Source organism: Mustela nivalis (genome assembly GCF_964662115.1).
Source record: "Mustela nivalis genome assembly, chromosome: 7".
NCBI lineage: Eukaryota > Metazoa > Chordata > Mammalia > Carnivora > Mustelidae > Mustela > Mustela nivalis.
The window spans coordinates 7,513,050-7,534,383 of NC_139026.1; the positions used below are offsets into that span (position 1 = coordinate 7,513,050).

General features: G+C 39.6%; 1 protein-coding gene across 11 annotated transcripts in view; it reads left to right on the top strand.

Annotated features, from left to right (window-relative positions):
- MRTFA (myocardin related transcription factor A) overlaps positions 1-21,334 on the top strand; it is a 191,227-nt gene that overhangs the window by 34,083 nt on the left and 135,810 nt on the right. The gene's annotated exons all lie outside the window — the stretch shown is intronic.

Sequence of the window (21,334 nt, forward strand, 5' to 3'; positions counted from 1 at the left end):
CAGTCCCAGGTCCCCCAAAAGATCTCTGTCAGATTCTTAATTGTAGGAAACAAACTGAGGGTTGCTGGAGGGAAGGGGGATGGGGAATTGAGTAACTGGGCGATAGACATTACGGAGGGGACGTGATGTAATGGGCAGTGGGTATTACGGAAAATTGGTGAATCACTGATCTCTAGCTCTGAAGCTGATAATACACTATATGTTAATTGATTGAATTTTTAAAAAGTTTCTTATTATCGGTCACACATTTACCCTTTTGTTATTTTTATTCCTTTTTTTCTTTTTAAGCACTTTTTAAAAGTGTAACCTTTCTTAAAGAGTGGCTTTAGCTTTTATTTGAAGTGTTGTCCCCCCCCCCCCAAAGACATTATTCTATAACACTTCAGGCCTTTCAATAAAAGGTTTTATATTGGGGCACCTAGGTGGCTCAATCAGTTAAGTGTCTGCTTTTGGCTCAGGTCATGATCTAAGGGTCCTGGGATTGTGCCCTGCATCGGCCTCCTTGCTCCGCTCTTTCAGTCTCTCAAATAAATAAACAAAATCTTTTTTTTTTTTTTTAAGGTTTTGTTTATTTATTTGACACAGAGAGACAGCGAGAGAGAGAACCCAAGCAGGAGGAGTGAGAGAGGGAGAAGCAGGCTTTCTGCTGGACTCTGGGATCATGACCTGAGCCAAAGGCAGATACTTAACTACTGAGCCACCCAGGTATCCCATAAATTAAAAAAAATCTTTAAAAAAGTAAAATGCTAGAATATTGCCATTCATTCATATTAACATATAATGTATTATTTGCCCCGGGGGTACAGGTATGTGAATCATCAGACTTACACATTTCATACCACTCACCATAGCACATACCCTCCCCAAGCTACCATAACCCCACCATCCTACCCCTAACCCCCCACCCTGCCCCCAGCAACCCTCAGTTTGTTTTGTGAGATTAAGAGTCTCTTATGGTTTGTCTCCCTCCTGACCCCATCTTGTTTCATTTTTTCTTTCCCTACCCTCCACAACTCACAAATTCCTCATATCAGGGAGATCATATGATAATTGTCTTTCTCTGATTGACTTATTCTGCTCAGCATAATACCCTCTGGTTACATCCATGTCATTGCAAATGATTGCCAGGCATTTATATATTAAACAACCCAATAGATACTAGTTACTTTTTTGTGTTACTATTAGGCCTAGAGATATTAAGTCTGTGAAGATATGGCTCCTTCCCTCATGGTATTATAATCTACCTGAAGAAACAAACAAGAATCAATGTCCAGAGAACAGCGTGATAAGCATTATGGTAAAATGGTAAAAGTATTGTAACAGCACAGAGAAGGAGTATTTAAATTAAATAAAGGGGGGCACCTTGGTGGCTCAGTCAGTTAAGCGTCTGCCTTTGGCTCAGGTCATGATTGCAGGGTCCTGGGATCTAGGCCTGCATCTGGCTCCCTGCTCAGCGGGGAGTCTGCTTCTGCTTCTCCCTCTGCCCCTCGCCCTTGCTTATGCACACGCTCTCTCTTTCTCTCTCAAATAAATAAATAAAATGTTAAAATTAATTAATTAAAGGTAATAAAGTTTATCACTAATGGAACCAGAGCTGATTTCTAAAGAATAAGTAGTTATATTCCATTCAAAGAGAGTGATAAACCGTTCGAGACAATGGTAGAAGCATGAAAACCTTAATGGGCAAAAGCATGACATCATTTGAGGTTAAGTGAACAAGAATAAAAAGCATGGCATGAAAATTTTAAAGGAAGGCAGGAGCCAGATCATAAATGGCCTATGTGATAAGCTGAGTTTGGATTTTTTCCTGAAAGCTACAAGGAGCCACTGAAAACACAGAAATAGAGATAAGATGTGATTAAATCTCCATGTCAGAAATATCACTTGGATAGCAAAGTGAGAGACCAATTAAAGAGGTGACAAGTCCAACTAGAATTCTACTGCAGTCGTACAGAGGGATAAAATAGAGGCTTCAACACTTAGATATATAACTAAGAACTACAAAAACATGCATCTACACAAAAACTTGCGCACAAATGGTCATAGCAGCATTATTCATAAGAGCTAAAGAGTAAAAACAAGCCAAACGTCCATTAACTGATACATGAATTTTTAAAATGTGGTTTATCCATACAATCAAATATTATTCGTCCTTAAAAAGGAATGAAGTTCTGACACCTGCTACAGCACAGATGAGCCTTGAAAACATTAGACTGAGTTAAAGAAGCCACTCATAAAAGGGCACTTATTGTATGATTCCTTTTATATGAAATGTCTAGAACAGGCAAATCCTTAGAGACAGAAAGCTCTAGAGGGATCCAGCTGCTATGTCTTGACAAACTCAAGCAGTCCTATGTAGAGGTCTGTGTGGTAAGGAACTGAGCCTCCAACAATGGCCAGTGAGAAATCATGGCCTGCTGCCAGCAGCCGTGTGGGTAAGCTTAGAAGCGCATCCTCTAGCCCCAGGCAGGCCTTCAGATAGCCTGAGCACCCAGAAACATGACAGCCTTATAGCCAGAATCACTCAGTTAACCTGCTCCCATATTCCTGAGCCACAGAAACCATATGAGATAATGTTTATTGTTGTTTTAAGCTGCTGAGTTTTAGAATAGTTTACTATGCTGAAATAGAGAACTGATTCTCCAATAAAACTTTTAAAAGTTTGGGGTACATGGCTGGGTCAATCAGATCATTTCACTCTCGATCTCAGGGTTAAAGTTTAACCCCCATGCTGAGTGTAGAGATTATTTAAAAATAAAATCTTAAAAAAAAAAAACTTTTCAAAGTTCAGGTGTACTAGAATATCATTTACCTTATTTACCATGTGCAGAGCAGAATTCTCCAGTGAACAAATATCTAATCTATATATACAAAGAGAAATAACCAGATACATGATTCCCTTTAAAAACAAATAATAGGGGCACCTGGGTGGCTCAGTGGGTTAAGCTTCTGCCTTCGTCTCAGGTCATGTTCTCGGACTTCTGGGATCAAGTCCCACATTGGGCTCTCTGTTTAGCAGGGAGCCTGCTTCCCCCCTCCCCTAGTTGTGATTCTGTCTCTCTCTCTCTCTCTGTCAAATAAATAAATAAAAATCTTTAAAATAAATAAGTAAAAACAATAAATAAGCAAGAAATATAAGAGCTTTTTAAAATTTTTATTTTTTTTAAGATTTTACTTATTTGAGAGAGAGAGAGCACAAGCTTGGGGGGAAAGGTTGGGGGCAGGGGAACGGCAGGAGAGGGAGAAGCAGACTCCCCTTTGAGCTGACTGAGCCACCCAGGTGCCCCATTTGTTATGTCATCTAATCTTCATAACAACCCTTTAAATTAGGTGTTGTTATTATCTTCCCTTTAAAAATGAAGATGTCAAAGCACAGAGAAATTGAGTAATTTGCTAAAATATACGCAAATAGCAAATGGTAGAGCTGGGATTTGGTAATGCTGGAACTTGAACCTGCACACTCTGATTCCAGAGTCTGTGTTCCTATTTCTGCTGTTGTGCTGTTGCCATAGAGTCTGACACATAGGTATTTAATAAATATTGGTGGGTGAGTGAAAACCCAGTTTCTGCGCATAGAGCCTTGCTTACTTGGTTCTTGCCAACAGGGTGTTTGTCCTGGGGGTTACAAGGACAGGAAGATAGAGATCGGAGTCACAGTGGTCTGAATTCCTATCCTGCTTTATGACTTCTGCTTCTTAACTCCTTTCTCTGCTTTTCTTACTTTTACCAAAGATTGATTTATTTATTTTAGAGAGAGGAAGAGAGAGCACAGAGTGTGGGGCAGAAGGAGAGGGGGAAAGAGAGAATCTGAAGCAGACTCCCTGCTGAGCACAGAGCCCAACGCAGGGCTTAATCTCCTTGAGTGAGATCACGGCCCAATCTGAAACCAAGAGAAACTGAGTCTGGTGCTAAACTGACTGCACCACCTAGGTGCCTCATGAAAAAGAATGATTCTCTTATTCTGCCTTAATCCTTAGGTAATATTTACATTAAGATTCCTGAGTTTTGTGTCTTGGAGTATTTTCTGCCCCAACCTTTTATTTTGATGACATTTAAATCTTCAGAAAAGTGTTAAGAATGGTACAGTGGTTACCCATATACCCTTTTGACTAAATTGATCAGTTTTGGACATGTTGCCACATTTTTGTGTTCTCTTTCCACACACACACATGCAGGCGTGTTTATATTTTGCTGAAACATGTAAGGGCCACTTGCAGATATCATGACACTTTATTCCTAAATATTTTGGCATCCATTTCCAAAGAATAAAGAGATTTCTCCTACACAACCACATAGAGTTTTATACTCTGGAGCTTTAGTATTGACATATCATCTCATATACCATCTCTATTGTGTATTTTCTTGGTTTGAATAATGTCTTTTAGTTGTCCTGGCTCATACCCCAAGACAGTTCCTAAAGCCTGATTTTAGGAAGGAAGATGTCTTTCATGACATTGACATTTTAAGAGATGAGTTGTTTTGTAGACTATCCTTCAATTTGGATATATCTTTTTCCTCTTGTGTTGCTTCAGGATAAGTATTGTGGGCAGGATGTTTTGTCTTTTCTTAATGCTAAACATCAGGAGGCCCACAATGGTAGTTTCATCAATGGTGATGTTAAATTCACATTTGGTTAAATTCCTGTCTGCCAGATTTGCCCATTGTGTAGGTGCCTTTTTCCCTTTGTAATATATAATTGATTAGAGTAATACTGATTTTTCTTTTAAAGATTTTATTTATTTGACAGACAGAGATGACAAGTAGGCAGAGAGGCAGGAAGAGAAAGAGAGGGGGAAGCAGGCTCCCTGCTGAGCAGAGAACCGGATGTGGGGCTCTATCTCAGGACTCTGAGACCATGACCTGAGCAGAAGGCAGAGGCTTTAACCCACTGAGCCACCCAGGCGCCCCAGAGTAATACTGATTTTTAAAATACCTTTTGTACAGAAGTACCATGTGGTTATCACAATAGAAATGACACCTAAACAGTAAACTAAATAGGCTAATGGTGTTTAAAAGTTTAGTATTATGTGAAAGGTGATATGTATGAAATGGAGTTCACACAGTTCATTTAATTTGAGCTTCTTTGTAATATGAACAACTAAGTGAAGAGTTTAAATACTGTTGCTGAAGAGCCTTGGGATGAAAATCTAGTGTTTTTGGGTCATAGGAATTTTTGCTGATAACCTTTTCATAGTTTTCAGACAGATTATTTCCTGCTTTTATTTATTTTTTTTTCCCATTTATTATTTTTATTTATTTATTTTTTAGGTGGGGGAGGGGCAAAGGAAGAAAAAATCTGAGACCGATTCCTTGCTTAGCACAGAGCAAGGCTCAGTCCCCTGGCCCTAAGATCATGACCTGAGTGGAAATCAAGAGTTGGACACTCAGCTGACTGAGCCACCCAAGCACCCCTCTTTTTGCTTTTTTTTTAAAAGATTTTATTTATTTATCAGAGAGAGAGGGGGGGAGAGAGCGAGCACAGGCAGACAGAATGGCAGGCAGAGGCAGAGGGAGAAGCAGGCTCCCTGCTGAGCAAGGAGCCCGATGTGGGACTCGATCCCAGGACGCTGGGATCATGACCTGAGCCGAAGGCAGCCGCTTAACCAACTGAGCCACCCAGGCGTCCCCCTCTTTTTGCTTTTAAAATCTCTTCCTCCCACCTTCTTTTTTTTTTTTTTAAGATATTATTTATTTATTTGACAGACAGAGATCACAAGTAGGCAGAGAGGCAGGCAGAGAGAGAGAGAGAGAGGAGGAAGCAGGCTCCCCGCAGAGCAGAGAGCCAGATGTGGGGCTCGATCCCAGGTCCCTGGGATCATGACCTGAGCCGAAGGCAGAGGCTTTATCCCACTGAGCCACCCAGGCGCCCCTTCCTCCCACCTTCTTATGTGTCCTTTGAAACAATACAGCTCTTTTTTTTTTTTTTTAATATTTTATTTATTTATTTGAGAGAGAGACAGTGAGAGAGAGCATGGGCGAGGAGAAGGACAGAAGGAGAAGCAGACTCCCCATGGAGGTGGGAGCCCGATGTGGGACTCCATCCTGGGACTCCAGGATCATGACCCGAGCCCGAAGGCAGTCGTCCAACCAACTGAGCCACCCAGGTGCCCCAACAATACAGCTCTTAAGGAGAGCTCTGGAGTTAATCTGGGTTTGAACCCTGGCTCAGCCACTTAATCACTAGGTGATCTTGAACAGGTTATTTAACTTCTCTGTACCTCAGTATTCTCCTCTGTATACTGTGGAAAATAATAATGCCCTCGTAAGCTTGCTGTAAGGATTGAATAAGCAGTGGCTACTGTTTCTGGTCACAAGTATTTAGTAAGTAATTAGATATTCTTTTCAACCTGATAAAACTTGTCAGGTATTACTCAATGACTTTTCCTTTAAATCTGTGCACTAGACATGTAGACATGAACATATACATGTACTTATAGACTTTGTTCAAGGAAATGATCTTAGACATTTCTTCTAGAATTCTCTCTGTCCTGTCCTTTCTTCGTGAAACTTGAGGGAAAGGAGATAAACATTTAACTTAGAATACTTGTAGAATCCATATGTTAACCTTTTATTTCTTAAATGTTTACATTTGCTGTATACCATTTTAAAAATAACACCCAAAGGACTACCTGTGCTAGGAAAAAAAAAGGTAAATATTCTCTCTACTTTAGACCATATGATCTTAATGTTGCCTTGGAAATGGTTAAATTCAAGGTATTGATAGCTGACTGACATCTCTACTCTGAATTGGAGGCCACAGTTCATTATGTGACAATCTAAGGAGATACTCCAAGGAGGGTATCAGCTAAATTTTTCAGGGGTTCTTAATGGCAGAGGTGCCGTTATCTCCAGAGAATATTTGGAAAAGTATGGGGCATTTTTGGTTGTTGCAGTGACTATAGAGGAGTGAGGATACACCACTGGCATTTAGTGGTCAGGGGCCAAGGGTAATAGCCCAAAACAAAGAATTATCTACCCCACATGCCAATAACATTGCTCAGAGAGTGAACTACTCAAACCCAAAGACTTGGTGAATTGGTAGATACAGTTTTATTTTATCTGTTGTTAAAAAAAGATTATTGCTGGGGCGCCTGGGTGGCTCAGTGGGTTAAGCCGCTGCCTTCAGCTCAGGTCATGATCTCGGGGTCCTGGGATCAAGTCCCGCATCGGGCTCTCTGCTCAGCGGGGAGTCTGCTTCCCTCTCTCTCTCTCTGCCTGCCTCTCCGACTACTTGTGATTTCTCTCTGTCAAATAAATAAAAAAAATCTTTAAAAAAAAAAAGATTATTGGGACACCTGGGTGGCTCAGTTGGTTAAACAGCTGCCTTCGGCTCAGGTCACGATCCCAGCGTCCTGGGATCGAGTCCCACATCGGGCTCCTTGCTCGGCGGGGAGCCTGCTTCTCCCTCTGCCTCTGCCTGCCATTCTGTCTGCCTGTGCTTGCTCTCTCCCCCTCTCTCTCTGATAAATAAATAAAATCTTAAAAAAAAAAAAAAGATTATTGCTTAAGGCAGGAAGTTTTCTGAAGGAATATTTCAGAGCTATAGTATCGACTCTGTATTCTTCAAGGAGAATTAGGTCATATTTTCTCATTTGGAAGAGTAAGGTATTTTCCTGAAAAATCAGAAAGTAAGTATACATTGGTGGTGTTTATTCCCTAACATTAGGAGTAGTTGAATGGTTAAAATTGTTTGGTGGGGGCGCCTGGGTGGCTCAGTGGGTTAAGCCGCTGCCTTTGGCTCAGGTCATGATCTCAGGGTCCTGGGACTGAGTCCCGCATTGGGCTCTCTGCTCAGCAGGGAACCTGCTTCCCTCTCTCTCTCTCTCTCTCTCTGCCTGCCTCTCCGTCTACTTGTGATCGATCTCTGTCAAATAAATAAATAAAATCTTTAAAAAAAAAATATGTGTGGTGGTTAAAGAAAATTGGTGTTCTATTTCTTTAGTAATCTGTGTATCTCCATGATTGGTAGAAATAACATAATTTATGCCTGGCATTCCAGCGATGCTTAAATATTGCTTGTACTGTTCTCTTTCTTTCTTTTTTTTTTCCCTCCAAAGACCAAATGATGTATTTTTTTGGCAGATCAATAAGATTATAGTAGGAATGTAATTAAACTTGTTGTAGCTTGTTTTACTTGAGCCTAATGAAGGACTTTCACAGAGATTTTAGGGAAGATAAGTATTCTCAGCTTCTAGTCAGTTTCTCAAGCTTTTTTGGGCTATAACTCATAATTAGAGACATATTTTATATTGGTACTCAATTGTATGCATAAGTATATAGATAGCTGTAACAAAAGTTTTATGAAATAATACCCTTACTACATGTGGTGCAATCTGATAGTTTTAACTTTATTTAATTGCAAAATGTTGATCTTAGCCTATTATATTGATTATGTGACCAAGATATTACAAATTATAATTTGAAAAATACTGTTTTAAGATATATGTTCATAAGATTCTAACCCAAGCTTTAAAATATATCCCACTTGTTACTGTTTGTTTTTCTTTTTAAAATTATGTTTTATTATGATAACATTTAAGATGAGATCTGCCCTCTTAATAGATTTTTAAGTGTACAACACAGTAATGTTATCTATATGCACAATGTTGTACAGCAGAACGTATTCATCTTGCATAACTGAAATTTTATACCCATTGATTAGCAGCTTCCACTTTAATCTTCTCCTTATAGCCCCTTGGCAACCATTATTTTATTCTTCTATGAATTTGACAGTTTTTTTAAAAAAGATTTTATTTATTTGACAGACAGATCACAAGTAGGCAGAGAGGCAGGCAGAGAGAGAGATTGGGGAAACAGGTTCCCTGCTGAGCAGAGAGCCCGAAGCGGGGCGCGGGGCTCAATCCCAGGACCCTGAGATCATGACCCGAGCCGAAGGCAAAGGCTTTAACCCACTGAGCCACCCAGGCACCCCAAGAATTTGACAATTTTTTAAAAAAAAGTTTATTTAAAAATAAACTGGTCGCCTGGGTGGCTCAGTCGGTTAAGCATTTGCCTTTGGCTCAGGTCACATCCACAGAGTCCTGGGACTGAGCCCCGTGTCAGGTCCTCTGCTCGGCAAAGAGTTTGCTTCTCCTTCTGCCATGCTCTCTTCCTCTCTCTCTTTCTCTTTCTCTCTCTCTCAAAAAAAAAAAAAAAAAGTTTATTTTTTTAGTAACTACACCCAATGTGGGGCTTGAATTTATGACCCCCAGATCAAGAGGCACATGCTCTTAGCCAGTCAGGAGCCCAAATTTGACAATTTTAGATACCTCAAATAAGTGAAACCATGGTATTTGTGGTGATATTTATCTTCTGTGACTGACTGGCTTATTTTCCTTCACATAAACTCTGCAGGGTCCATCTATGTCCTTGCATATTACAGGATTTCCTTCTTTTTTTAAGACCGAATAATATTCCATTGTGTGTATATACCACTTTTTAAATCCACTAATCTGTAGATTGTTTCCACATCTTGCCTATTGTGAACAGTGCTGCATTGACATGGTAGTGCTGCTACCTCTTCAAAATCCTGACTTCTGTTATTTTGGAAAGATACCCAGAAGCGGGATTGCTGGATCATATAGAAGTTTTTTTTTGTTTGTTTTTTTTTAAGATTTCATTTATTTATTTGACAGACAGAGATCACAAGTAGGCAGAGAGGCAAGCAGAGAGAGAGGAAGGGAAGCAGGTTCCCTGCTGAGCAGAGAGCCCAACACGGGGCTTGATCCCAGGACCCTAGGATCATGACCTGAGCTGAAAGCAGAGGCTTTAACCCACTGAGCCATCCAGGCGCCCCCATATAGAAGTTTTATTTTTAATTTTTTTTTAAATTTTTTTGAGAAAATTCCATGCTGTTTTCATGATGGCTACCATTTTGCGATCCCACCAATAGTGTAGAAATGTTCCAGCTTCTCTGTATCCTTGTCAACATTTGTGTCTTTTGTATTTTTGATAATAGACATCCCTACAGGTATGAGGTGATAACTCATTGTGGTTTTATGCTGTTCTTTGGAGAACTGTCTATTCAAGTCCTTTGCCTATTTTTAAATGGGTTATTAGTTTTTGAGTTGTAGGAATTCCCAATATATTTGGAGATTAACCACTTACCAGATATGTGATTTATAGATACATTATTCTCATTCTGTAGCTTGCCCTTTTCCTCTATCAATTGTTTCCTTTGCTGTGCAGAAGCTTTTTAGTTTGGTATATAGTCCCATTGGTCTGTTTTTGTTTTTGGTACCTGTGCTTTGGTATCATGTCTGTGAAGTCATTGCCACAACTCTTATCATGAAGCTGTTCCCCTATGTCATCTTCTAGGAGTTTTACAGTTTCAGGTGTGTTACATTTAAGTCTTTTTTTTTTTCTTAAAGATTTTATTTATTTATTTGACAGAGACAAAGCAAGAGAGGGAACACAATACAAGCAAGGTGAGTGGGAGAGAGAGAAGCAGGTTTCCTGTGGAGCAGGGAACCTGATGCGGGGCTAGATCCCAGGACCCGGGGATTGTGACCTGAGCCGAAGGCAGACGCTTAATGACTGAGCCATCAAGGCACCCCTTGTTGAGAACTTTGATCATGAAAGAGTATTGGATTTCATCAGATGCTTTTTCTGCATCTATTGAGATGATCTTTTTTTTTTTAAAGACTTATTTTTAGAGAGAGAGAGAGCGGGTGCCTGTAGGTGAACAGAAGGAGGGACAGAAGGAGAGGGAAAAAGCAGCCTCTTCGCTGATTGGAGAGCCTGACATGGGACTGGATCCCAGGACCCTGAGAACATGAACTGAGTCAAAATCAAGAGTTGGTTGCTCTGACTGAGCCACCCAGGCATCCCGAGACGATCATGTGGTTTTTACCCTTCATTCTATTAATGTAGTCCATCATATTAAATAGTTTGCATATGTTGAACCATCTTTACATCACAGGGATAAACAAGTCTGATTGTTGCTGACTGTCTCCTCCACTATTGCCCTTGGCTGAGCCACCCTCTCCTCTCTCTCGGACTTCTTCAGTAGGATTCTTATTGTACTCCTGGTTTCCTCTCTTGCTTTGTTCCCACCCAGCTCTGTCCTTTCTGTTCTAAATGATGGTTTAAAAATGCTGTCTGTTGTTTTCTTGTTCAAAATCGAGCCTATGTGATTTAAAAAAGTTTATAGAATATTGTAATAAAAATTTAAAAATCAAAAGTTAAAGTAATAATCCTTGACCTCAGATATCTAGAACAAGTTATACCATGGAACTCCCTTGCTCAGTAGTATTGAAGCCTAAACAGAATCTCTCATCTCTGTTTCATTTGCTATCCATATAATCCTGCTGGATTCATTGTAATTCCAGTGCATTGCCTGGTCTGTTTTATTGAGCTACTCTTCCCTTTCAGATTGGCAGAAATGATAACAGGTCTGGATTTTATTGTAACTTTTTTTTTTTTGGTAAGCCAGTATGAGGAAAGATTTGGCCTTTTAAAAGACTGGGGTTCCTGGCTGGCTCAATTGGAAGAACATGCAACTCTTGATCTCAGGGTCATGAGTTCCAGCCCCAAATTGGGTGTAGAGATTCTTAATTAAATAAAACTTAAAAAAAAGACAAAAGAGGGGAGCCTGGGTGGTTCAGTGGGTTAAAGCCTCTGCCTTTAGCTCAGGTCATGATCTCAGGGTCCTGGGATCGAGCCCCACATCAGGCTCTCTGCTCAGCAGGGAGTCTGCTTCCTCCTCTCTCTCTCTCTCTCTCTCTCTGCCTGCCTCTCTGCCTACTTTTGATCTCTGTCTGTCAAAAAAAAAAAAGACTAAAAAAAAAAAAAAAGGCTTAAAAAATAAAGACAAAAGATAGTGTGCTGAACCAAACAGCCCAGAGTCTTCATTACCTATTCTGTTATTTACAGAAAAGGAATGTGCTAATGTGGAAATCCTGAATTGGAAATCAGGAGGCCAGGGTTTTCCTCTTGCCTTTGCCCCTAATTTGCTGACATTGAGGAAATTGTTTATAACTCTTCTGGGCTTTTACTTTCTTCATCATCTGAAATCATTGGATATTCTAGGTTTCCTCAAACCCTAAAATTCAGCAATTCTGCCATCTTTTTGACAGGGTTTTGAAACAAAGGAAGTCTTCTTTATCTATTTTACCATGCTGATGTTCTCCTATCTGTTGTAATCCGAATACCTAGAAAAAGGAAAATAAATTTTAATCTGTCATGCTCAGCTATTATGATAAGTAACTCCAGAATCATGATTATAAAAATAGTCTGGGCATATAATAAAGTACTATGCAGATGACAGATGATTACATATCACCATGGTGAAAAATGTAGATAAGCAGTCCCTTCCTGCGTACTTTCTGTGAACTGCTCTATGGTCGCAATTTTAAGGTCCACTTCAGAGAGCTTCTGGGACTTTACTGTGCTTTCCTTGAGTTGCAAGACTAGTTCCTTGCAGTAGTCTCTTCGTATTATATTTTGTGCCTAGAGTGTGTGTAATTCAGCCAGAGGTAGTTCATTGCTTTGGGCATTGGAAGCCTTCCTCTTTTATCCCAAAGCAGTTTTTGCAGGAAAATTAGGCACCAGAAATGACAAGATTACCAATGTTATGGCTGTCTTGTTTGTGAGCTGGGCCCCTGGTGTCATGTAGGGAGCTGTGGTTTCCTTATTGCACATTTTGTTCTTCCCTAGACATTGTAGCTCGTTTTCTGAGATACTGGTGAGCTGTCTTGTGACTGTGTTTGCTTTCAGGTTACTGGGAGCACTGGTAGACATCTGTTCAAATCTTGTGAAAATAGGCAAAACAAGGCTTTGGTGTTTTAATCGGGTGAGTTGTTCAGTGGCCCTTAGACTCTTCAGGCTCTTTTGCAGCACTATTTCTTAAAGGCATTTTTTTTTTTTTTTTTAATCTCATTTGGTAAAAGAGATAGAACATATGTCCTAAACTCTCTGAGCTGCCTCAGTCCGGCGAGGCACTGGGCATGGCAGTGCGTTGTGTTCAGCTCACGCCTTTGTACGAGTGGCCCGATTACCGTCAGCCTTTCTCGAAAGAAAGAGTAGTGATGTGCATACGGTGGCTGTGTAACTAATGAACTGAATTTGGGGCAAGTATAATTGTAATAGCAAAGGAGGTAATGGTGTTCATATGTTGATAGGTAGGTTTTACCCCTGATTTTAGAACAAATTGTGCCTTTTCCTCAGGGAGTCTAAGTTATTAGACAGCCTCCCTAGTAAAGAAAGGTGTGTGTGTAATAGTTAAAAGTGTTAGTCAGTGGCTAATTGAAGGAAATGACCCAAAGAAGTTTCTTAAGACTATGAATAAGAATATATCGGTGAATTTCTGTACAGAAAGTAGATGAGTGGTTGCTGGAGCTAGACGAGGGGGATAATGGAGAGTGACTACTCACAGGCATGGAGTTTCTTTTAGGCTAATGAAAATGTTCTGGAATTAGGTAGTGGTGGAACTTTGTGACTATACCAAAACCCACTGAAATGTACACTTTAAAATGTAGAATTAATGGTATGTGATTTATATCCCCCCAAACTGTTATTTTAAAAAGATAGGACCAAATTATTTGTCTCAGTAAGATATTTACCTCCTTTGTTCAGTAGAAGAATATGAAAAAATTTTAAAAAGATTTTTAATTTTTAAGTAATCTCTGTACTCAACATGGGGCTTGAACTTACTGACTGAACAAGCCAGGAGCCCCAGAACAGTATGAAAATCTGAAACACAGAATGTCCCCCCACCGCCGATTATTTATTTGTGTGAGAGGGAGCAAGCAAATGAGAGAGAGCCCAAGCGTGGGGAGGGGCAGTGGGAGAGGGACAAACAGACTCCCCACTGAGCAATTTGCTATACCCAACTCAAGGCTTGATTCATGACCTGAGCTGAAGGCAGATGCTTAACCGACTGAGCCACCCAGTGTCCCTGGGATGCATTTATTAAAGATAGTCTATATCATCATTTTCCTAGGCTCATGCCAACTTGAAAATCATAATTATAAAGAAAAAATTTTGTTTTGTTGAAAGATTGAGTGTGAAATTTAAAATTCTATAGTATATGTCTTTATGGGTGAACACAAGAGGAAGAAATTGTATATTACATATTGGATATCTGTAATCTAGAAATAGAAATATGACAAAGAGAAAGCCCATTTGTCTAATAAAACTATAAAAATTGGGTCATTCTTAAATAACAAGATACTATTTCTTTTTCTTTTTAATTTTTTAAAATTGATTTTATTTATTTATTTGACAGAGATCACAAGCAGGCAGAGAGGCAGGCAGAGGGGGTGGGGAGCAGGCTCCCCACTGAGCAAAAAGCCCAAGGCGGGGCTTGATCCCAGGACCCTGAGACCATGTCCTGAGCTGAAAGCAGAGGCTTTAACCCACTGAACCACCCAGGTGCCCCCGAGATACTATTTCAAACACTTGCTTGCTCCCTCTCACACAAATAAATAATCGGCGGTGGGGGGACATTCTGTGTTTCAGATTTTCATACTGTTCTGGGGCTCCTGGCTTGTTCAGTCAGTAAGTTCAAGCCCCATGTTGAGTACAGAGATTACTTAAAAATTAAAAATCTTTTTAAAATTTTTTCATATTCTTCAATTTGTGCAAATTTCATCAAGTCTAATAGTATCAATTGTTAAGGTTGTGGGGAAGAGAAACCCTAATACACTGTTGAAGGGTGTCTAATTTTTGGCAAGATTTTGTGAGGTATATATACCCTACGGTGGAGCCTTGAATTTTTTTTTTTTAAGATTATATTTATTTATTTGAGAGAGATACAGAGATAGCGAGACAGAGCACAAGCAAGGAGGAGAGGGAGAAGCAGTCTCCCCCCTGAGCAGGGAGCCCGATGCAGGTCTCAATCTCAGGACCCTGGGATCATGATCTAAGCCGAAGGCAGACATTTAACTGACTGAGTCACCCAGGTGCCCCGTGCCTTGGATTTATACAACAGGAAATATGCACTAGCATTTTTTATTTCAGTTATGTATTTTTTTTAAAGATTAATTAATTTATTTATTTGACAGAGAGAGAGAGAGATCAAGATCACAAATAGCAGCAGGCAGGGGCGGGGGAAGCAGGCTCCTTGCCGAGCAGAGAGCCAGATGCGGGGCTAGATCCCAAGACCCTGAGATCATGACCTGAGCTGAAGGCAGAGGCTTAACCCACTGAGACACAGGCACCCCTTCAGTTATATTTGTAAGAGGAAAAATTTGGAAACTGTCCCAACTGTAGAGGAATGGATAAGTAAGCAGTAGTATTTTAATGCAGTTTATTACTGTAACAGAATGGACAAATGAGATTTTTGTGTGTCTACACAGATAAATCTTGGAAACCGCCGAGGAAAAAATAAGTTACAAGAAATTGAATGTGATACCCCTTCTGAATGTTAAAAACAAAATAGTGCTGTGTTGTCTATGGATCCATACATGTATGCTGCAAAATACTTTTGAAGATTTATTTGCACGAGCTGGAGGGGTTGAGGGAGAGGGAGAGAGAATTCCAAGCAGACCTTGTGCTGCGCACATAGCCTGGTGTGGGGCTTGATCCAGGACCCTGAGATTGCCATCTGAGCCAAAACCAAGAATTGGATCCTCAACTACTGTGCCACCCAGGCACCCCTGCAAAATTATTTATGAAAACCTATGAATTAGAAGAAGATACATTAATTTCAGTAGGAATTTTACTTCTGAAAGGGGAGAGAAGATAGTGGAATGAGCAGGGAAATCAACTAACTTGCAATTTTCTGTTTCATAAAAAAACTAAAGCAAAAATGGCAGTATGTTTTAATTGTTACATTTGGATTATGTATCATTTCACTTTTCTGAATTTTAGACTCTTTCATAACTAAAAATGAAAAAGAAAAGTGGGAACATTGTATGACATTGGCTTTTTTTTTTTTTTTTTTAAGATTTTATTTATTCACCCAACAGGGAACACAAGTAGGCAGAGAGGCAGGCAGAGAGAGAGAGAAGCAGGCTCTGCACTGAGCAGAGAGCCCGACGCGGGGCTCGATCCCAGGACCCCGGGACCATGACCCGGGCCGAAGGCAGAGGCACCAACCCGCTGAGCCACCCAGGCGCCCCGACATTGGCTTTTAAAAAACCAAACAGCTTATACATGTTTCCTCAGATATTTTCATATTTACTGTCATAGAAATAATTCATCCTAAAGGTCATGAACATTAGTTTTTGAAGAAGTGCAGTGTAAGTGCTGTGGATTATATCATATTTTTATTTTAAAATCTTCACATCCATATTTTTTCTTGATTGAAAAACGCTTGATCAGTGCAAGAACACATTATTGTGTTATTGGCATAATTGATTTCTTATTAAATGTACACAGGTTTTTTGTTTGTTTGTTTTTAAAGATTTTATTTATTTATTTGAAAGAGAGAGGCACAGTGAGAGAGGGAACACAAGCACGGGGAGTGGGAGAGAGAGAAGCAGGCTTCCCGCTGAGCCTGCTCTACTGAGCCACTGAGGCACCCCCCACATAGGTTTTTATGTTTTATAGTTAGGACCTGGCTTTTCCTCTGTGCGAGCCCCGTGTCTTTTGGTTGGTGGTGTGAGACTGTTGCCTGCAAGTGTGTCCTTAAATTCTCTCACACACTTTGATTCTAAAGAAGGCTGTGCACTAGTATGGTGTTGGCAGGCAGTTACAAATTGTTTGATGACTTAAAGGTTTATTGCTACTAATATTTTTAATAAACATTTATTGTTTATAGTAAAGTGTAAATTACCATATGGAAGTGTACTTTTTGAAGAGCTTCTTGGAGTAGAACTTTTTAGAACTGAACAGTGGAATGAAGGGTGGTATTTGTTTTAGCTACTCATCTTAAATCTTAGCACAAGATTTGCATGTCTTTATAAAAGTTGGGGATTCTTTAGTATTTATCTTTTAAAGAGCAGACTTGGTTCTGAATATTCTCCCAAATACTGTCAGTTTCCTTTCTGTCATTCTTAGAGGAAAGAATGTTACTAGGATCTCTTCTGATGGAAAATGTTCCCTTCCTAGGTTCCTTTTTTCCCAAGAAGTGATTGAGTCTTTGTATTTTAGATTGAGTTTTCAAGTTAGACTTTCCTCTAGAGCAGTTTTTTTTTTAATTATAGTATAATTGGCATTAGTATTATATTAGCTTCAGGTGCACAGCATAATGAGTTGATAATTTACAAATGTTGTAAAATGATCAGTATAGAGCACCTGGGTGGCTCAGTCGTTAAGCGTCTGCTTTCGGCTCGGGTCGTGATCCTAGTGTTCTGGGATCAAAACCCACATTGGGCTTCCTGCTCCATGTGAGACCTGCTTCTGCCCACCCCCAGCCCCTGCTTGTCTCTCACTGCGTCTTTCTCTGTTAAATAAATAAAATCTTTTTTTTTTTAAATAAATAAAATCTTTAAAAAAAAAAATCACTACAGTAAGTCTAGATAACATCCGTGACCATACATAGTTACAATATTTTCTCTTGTGGTGAGAACTTTTAAGATTTACTCTCTTAATAACTTTCAAATATATAATACAGTATTATTTTTTTTTAAGATTTTATTTATTTATTTGATAGACAGAGATCACAAGCAGGGAGAGCAACAGAGAGAGAGGGAAGAGGGAAGCAGGCTCCCCGCTGAGCAAAGAGCCCCATGTGGGGCTCGATCCCAGGTCCCTGGGATCATGACCTGAGCCGAGGGCAGAGGCTTTAACCCACTGAGCCACTCAGGTACCCCTATAATACAGTATTATTAACCGTAGTTACCATGCTATACATTACATCCCATGACTTATTTTATAACTGGAGGTTTGTGCTTTTTTGACCCCTTATTAACTCATTTGGCCCACCTCTCCACCTCGGGCAGCCACCAGTTTGTTTTCTGTATCTATGAGCTCCTTTAAAAAAAAAAATTTTTTTTTTAAAGTAGGCTCCACACTGAACATGGGTCTTGAACTCATGACCCTGAGATCAAGACCTGAGCTGAGATCAAGAGTCAGCTGTTCAACTGACTGAGCCACCCAGGTGCACCTCTCCTTTTAAAATTAAAAAAAAAAAAAAAAAAAAAGTTTCTCTCTCTCTCTCAAATAAATAAAATCTTTAAAAAATAAATTAAAAAAAACTTTTTAGATTCCACCTATGAGTGATATCATATGATATTTGTCTTCCTCTGTCTTATTTCACTTAGTATAATGCTCTCAAGGTCCATCCATGTTGTTGCAAATGACAAGATTTCATTCTTTTTTATGGCTGAATAATATTCGTGTGTGTGTGTGTCACATGTTCTTTATTTATCCATTGATGGACACTTAGGTGTTTCTTTGTCTTGGCTATTTCAGATAATGCTGCAGTGAACATGGACATGCATATATCTTTTTGAGTTAGTGTTTTCATTTTCTTTGAATAAATACCCAGAAGTAGAATTGTTGGATCATATGGTAATTCTATTTTTAATTTTTTAAGGAACCTCCATAGTGTTTTCCCTAGTGACTGCACCAGTTTATATTCACACCAGCAGTGCCCAGGCATTCCCTCTTCTCCACATCCTTGCGAACACTTGTTTTCTTCTTGTCTTTTAAAAAAAATTTTTTTTAGATTTTATGTATTTATTTGACACAGAGAGAGAGAGGTCACAAGTTGGCAGAGAGGCAGGCAGAGAAAGAGAGGGAAGCTCTCTGCTGAGCAGAGAGCCCGATGTGGGGCTCGATCCCAGGAACCCAGAGATCATGACCTGAGTTGGAAGCAGAGGCTTAACCCACTGAGCTGCCAGGTGCCCTTGCATTTTTTTTTTTTTTTTTAATGTACCTGTTGGCTCTCTATATGTCTTCTTTGGAAAAATGTCTATTTAGCTTCTTTGCCCATTTTTTTTTTTTAAGATTTTTATTTATTTATTTGACAGAGACAGCGAGAGAGGGAACACAAGCAGGGGGAGTGAGAGAGGGAAAAGCAGGCTGCCCACTGAGGAGGGAGCCCGATGCAGGGCTCAATCCCAGGATGGTGGGATCATGACCTGAGCTAAAGGCAGCCATTTTAACGATTGAGCCACCCAGGTGCCCCTCTTCCCATTTTTAAAAAAAGATTTTATTTATTCATTTGAGAGAGTGAGTGAGAGTGTGAGGGAGAGGGAGGGGGAATCTGAAGCAGACTTCACACTGAGTTCAGACAGAGCTAGATGTGTGGCTTGATCCACAATGGTGAGATCACGACATGAGCCAAAACCAAGAGTTGGGTGCTCAACTGACAGAACTGTCAGGCTTCCCCTCTCTGACTATTTTTCGTTCTTTTTTTTTTTTTTAGCTGGTTGAGGTTTTTATATATTTTGAGTACTAACCCCTTGTAAAATATATGATTTTCAGTGATTTTCTCCCTTTCAATAGGTTGCCTTTTCATTTTATTAATGGGTTCCTTTGCTGTGCAGAAGCTTTTTCTCTTGATATAGTTCCACATGTTTGTTTTTGCTCTTACTGCCTTTGTTTTTGCTGTCAAATAAAAAAAAAAAAATTGTCAAGACTGATGTCAAGGAGTTCACTGCCTTATGTTTTCTTCCAGGAGTTTTATGGTTTCAGGTCTTAATTCAAGTTGATTCCATTTTTGAGTAAATTTGTGTATATGATGTAAAATAGTGGTCCAGTTTCATTCATTTGTATGTGGCTATCTGGTTTTCCCAATACCATTTATTGAAGAGAACTTTCTTTCCACACTGTATGTTGTTGGCTCCTTTAGAGCAGTGTTTTGGGGCTAGGGTATGTGGGTGGTGGGGGGGTGGTAGTACTATTGAAAAGATCATGAACTTTGAGCAGAGTTTTTCCAGGGCTGTAACTGAAAAGAAATCAGTTTTAGGTCGAACAGGGATTTTCTGTCTCCGTTCTTTCCTTTTCTGTCTAGGTTTTGAAGGCATGTCAGAAATGGGTAATTTCTGATGTCTAGAAATGACATTTCTAATGTCTAATTTCCCTGGAGGTGTGTAGAAGTGTTTCCATAAACATGCCATGTTGGGGCCAAGGTGGTATTTTATTTATGCATGCATTTTCCTGCATATAGTCATTATCAACTGAAATGGCTAATGTCTGCTGTGTACATAACATTCTTTAAAGATGTTCTCTCTCTCACTCCAAAATCAGGTCCTTCAAGTTGGAACCATACTCATGTCCGGAATGTTTGTGCTTCTTGCTGTTGTGTTCTGTTTCAAAATTGGACTAATTTTAAAGAGGAATACTTTTGCAGTTTACCGTAAGGTGAACATAGTATTTTTGTGAAAAATATCTGGATATATCTCCAAGTATCTTAATCAAGCATTTAAGTTTCATCTTAGAACTTGGATGTATATAGATCTGTATGAGGTAACTTAAGGGAAATTAATTATGAGGTAAATTAAGTTCTACCAATGTTCACTGAGCAACTGAGCATCTTCTGTGTACAAGGAACTGTAGTAGCTGGTTGGGAGCAAGATGGAGAGGGGAACTAACATTTACTGAGCGCCTGTTATATTTCAGGCGGTTTTAGATGACTTTATATCTTCATTTCATTAATCCATACAGGAATTAATCTAGATAGGTATTCTCATTTTAGGAAACTTAGTCATAGAGAATTTAAACTCTTATAACCCAAATGGCGGTTGTAGAATTTGAACCCAAGTCTGCCTGACAAAAAGACTGTGCTCCTTTTCTGACTCATCTGTGTTTTCTTTTTTAAAGATTTTTATTTATTTGACAAGGAAAGAGAGATCACAAGTAGACAGGCAGGCAGAGAGAGAGGGGGGAGCAGATTCCCTGCTGAGCAGGGAGCCTGATGCGGGGCTTGGTCCCAGAACCCTGAGACCATGACCCTAACCAAAGGCAGAGGCTTAACCCACTGAGCCACCCAGGCACCCCTCATCTGTGCTTTCTTTTGTGTAAATTTAAGGTGTGTTCCCTGTTCCCTGTTCCCTGTTTCTAGGAGTGTATAATCTAGTTCAAGGGTTCACAAAGAGGATTCTGTATGTAGATGGACTGGTGGAAGTCCCTGGTTTAACTTGCAGAAAGTCACAAGTTCAAAATGATTTTTATAATAATACTAAGATGTATATACTAAGATGTTCATTTTACTGTGTTCATATATGTACTGATGATGCAAAAGCCATGGTGGGAAAACTTGCTAGTACCTTAACATGAATTGAGGGAGTGCACCAGACTGCACTTAAGAGTCATTGGATTTTTTTACCGTCTTGTGCCTGTAGTGTGGAAAAAAAGCAGTTTCACTTACAGATGTCCTTGATGCAGCAGTAAAAACTTTTATAAAATTTGGACCCTCTAGTGTACATGTCTTTTAAAAAATTGAGATTTAAGTTACACATACACATAAATCACATACACATTCTTTTCCTTTTTAAGATTT